The sequence below is a fragment of the Drosophila willistoni genome, unplaced genomic scaffold (assembly GCF_018902025.1).
Source record: "Drosophila willistoni isolate 14030-0811.24 unplaced genomic scaffold, UCI_dwil_1.1 Seg112, whole genome shotgun sequence".
NCBI lineage: Eukaryota > Metazoa > Arthropoda > Insecta > Diptera > Drosophilidae > Drosophila > Drosophila willistoni.
Genome location: NW_025814073.1, coordinates 99,316 through 102,737, shown reverse-complemented (window position 1 = coordinate 102,737; position 3,422 = coordinate 99,316). Strand labels below are relative to the sequence as shown.

The window sequence follows — 3,422 nt, the reverse complement described above, 5'->3', positions numbered from 1 at the left end:
TTAGTTAAGATAGTTAGTTTTAAATCTCAAGCAAAGTTTTTCTTTTCCTTTGTCGTTTTCTTTGCAAAAATAGTTATACTTTATACTTATCCTTAGTAAGTAAAGATTAATTAATTCACCAAATGAAATGAAAATTTAAATTAGGACTAGAGAGCTCGATTAGAGACAGTGTCCATAGTATAAAGTAAAATAAGCACTTTTGTTTGTTTAGGTAAATGCATATATATATACCTGTAAATAAACAATTAAACAAAAAAAAAAAAAAAACGATCGCTTGAGTCAATAGCCTTTAGTTGCTCGTATGTTTCTCCTTGCCTTTGGCAATTTCTTTGTTCAAAAGTTTAGTTGTTTGCTTAAGTATCTTATTGCTTTTTGTACAACGTGTGTTCATATAATCCAGCTTGTTTTTCTTTTTTATTTTCAGCAATTTCATAATTTTTCTGTTTACCGGCACGATTCCTCCAATTTTGTAGGTATTTGGCAAGTCTCTTTTCAGAGGGAAGGTAGCCAGTGCCGCCGCATGATAGCTGTTGTTGGTGAGGATGGAAATGGCGTCATCAATATTTATTCCGCTGTTTATTTCCATATTTAGATGTAGTGAACGGCTTATTGATCATAAGCCACATTTATGAAAACCGGGACGTGGTCCGAGGAGAGTTGAGGTAAAGAGTATGTTGTTAACCTGTCTTTGTGGATTCCAGAATAGATGGAGATGTCTATAACAGATGGATTTTTAGCCCTGTGATGAGGAAAATGGGTAGGGCCTCCTGTTGCAAGGATTTCTAGCCTCTTGTCTGCATGGGCTGCATCAATCAGGGCACTTCCTCGCTTGCAGGAGCGTATGTTGCCCCACCAGCCATGCTTAGCGTTGAGGTCACCTGCTAATAGGAACATTGGGCCTCGGGAAGAAGAGCGGATAATCATGAATAGGTCTGAAGTCCGATTGGGACCATTCCAAAACAGGGTGGCAGTAGATCCCTGCCAGCGTAATGTATTCGCTTCTACTCAACTTAATAGAAATCAATGCGCATTGGTGAAGATCGTTTTCAATGGATGGAAGAGCCATGTGTTGGATGCAGCTTCGGGCAATGCTTGCTGCACCGCCCTTTTTTCTGCCGGCAGGCAAGGTAAATGAGGTAACCGTTAAAATTTTGTTTGTTGTTTACTGAAAGTTTTTTTTTTTATCGATGCGCGTTTTCATGATTATCATGACATCAATGGAATGTTGCTGCAAAAAGATTTATATTTCCTGTAATTGGAGGCGCCTGCAGCGTTCCAGTATGCGATTTTCAGGTGGGTTGAGCTGGTCATTAAAAGAAGGTAAGTAACTTTAGACAATAAATAAGCTGAGAGTTAATTTATTTATATATTCTGGATTTTAGCAACTGAGAAATGAAGTGCGGCCTCGTTGATGAACTTTGTGAGGGCCTCTATTTGTTTTTGAAGTTCCCTCACCATGATTTCTGCTGCTTTAAGGGCAGCAGGCATGTTTCCATCGAACGGTAGAAGAGAGTCTGGGTATTGAAGAGCTTCCTTTGGAGGATGATGCGGCTTTACAGTAGTTGCCACCTGCTTGAGCGGCTCAGCCTTTTCGCGCGTGTCGCCTTGCCTCTGGATTTTCTTAGTTGGTGTGAGAAAAAGCGAGGGTCGAACCGGTTTCTCACTTTTCTCCTGGCTGGGACTCCGATTTCGCTTAAGGCTAGGTGATTGAGCAGCTGTTTGGACGACTTTTGTCGTTCTTGCAGGGACTGGTGGAGGTGGACGGCGCATTGAGCTGCCTCCTAAATTAAGTAGACTTACTTGCGCTCAAAGTTAAGCAAATAAAAAAACCAAATGTGATTCACTGTAAGTACAAATATTGTTTAAGATTAAACTACGGTTTCATTTGAAATGGCTTCACAAAATCAGATGCAACAAGAAATATACAAAACGAAAACAAAAATATAACACAAAAATAAGTCATAAAGATTCATATGACAATTATTGCTTAAAAACCAAACCAAACATGCATCCACACTCTATGGAAAACACTTAAGATTACAACAGCGGCGCGTTATCAAGTGGTCAACGCTGAGCATGAAATATAAACAATTTTCAACCCCCGAAAAACGTGGGTCATTAGAATATGTATTTTTAAGAACAATTGTCGCCTCCTAGTGTTTAAGAGTTATTGTACACACAATACTTTTGTAAATAAAATCAGTTCATATTTTGAATTCAACGAATGAAGATTGGGTTATTTTCCTTCTCTCCGGGAATCCCTATTCATTTTGGTCCTTCGAGCCGGATAGATCATTTTGGTCCTTCGAGAAAAAGGAACTCTGTAGTTTTCCCCCACCAGTGGTAAGAGACTCAGAGAATGAATCAGCTCCTTAAAGTCTGAATTCTTATGATAAGATCAGCTGAAGGTAGCAAAATAAAAAACTCTTGTTTTCCCCCACCAGTGGTAAGAGACAGAGTATAATATAAAAGCAAAATATTGCTTAATAAATAAAAAGTGCGTGCGACCGAGTATATAAGGGCAGTTTGGCTAGTCGAGCAACTGCAATAATTTCGGCGGCGGTAAAAAAAAAACGAACGATATAAAGTTAATGTGTGGCTAATTCAAAGCCCAGTGAAAAAAAAAGCAATATAAAAATATAAAGTTGGTGTGTGGCGTATTTGAAGCCCTAATATCAAAAAAAAAAAGTTAACTAGTGTATATATAGACTATATGTAGTTGACAACTACCAACAGCAGCAGAGCAACAAGATAGTTGCAAAGGAGAGGCCGCTGGAGAACTTAAATTGCCAATAGAAGAAAGTCTGGTGCGATGACCGACACCGGTACCGCCTGAGCCCATAGGCCCTGGACAACAGCAGCTGATCGAGATATAAAACAAAAAGGCGAGCAAACTATCGCTACGCAGCGGCAGACAAGCAGCGGCAGATAACTTTACTTGCCGGACAACAGTGGCGAACGGTGTCTACAACAGGATCATCAGATAAGATATAAATTAAAATAGTTTATATTATATTATATTATTAATATTATATTATTATACATATATACTTATACTCTTATACCAATATCCTAATATTTGAATAAGACAAAAATGTTCCCCACAAAAACTGAAAAACTATTAGCGAAGCAACACGAGTTGCATAAAAGGTTAAAAAAGCTAGAAGAGTTAGATGCTAGTAAGTTTACTAGCAAGATTATTAACGAAGTAAATGAGATACAGAAGCTATGGATTAGTTACCATAGCCAAATGCTAGAGAGTGGTGTAACTCAACACTACTATTTCACAGATGGAAAGTATGAGGAAGGTTTAGATATGGCAGCCAAATTACTAGCCAAAGGAGAGTCTAGCAGGCAGAGCACTGTTGGTTCGGAAACCATTGAAGCAGATGCAACAATGTCAGAAAATGTTGAGGTCAGCA

At 38.6% G+C, this 3,422-nt stretch overlaps 1 long non-coding RNA gene across 1 annotated transcript; it reads left to right on the top strand.

Annotated features, from left to right (window-relative positions):
• Nucleotides 1-477: 477 nt before the first annotated feature.
• LOC124460795 lies at nucleotides 478-1,926 on the top strand. The gene is made up of 3 exons (XR_006954792.1): nucleotides 478-1,127; nucleotides 1,239-1,320; nucleotides 1,383-1,926. It is a non-coding gene; the product is annotated as an uncharacterized LOC124460795 (long non-coding RNA).
• Nucleotides 1,927-3,422: the final 1,496 nt, after the last annotated feature.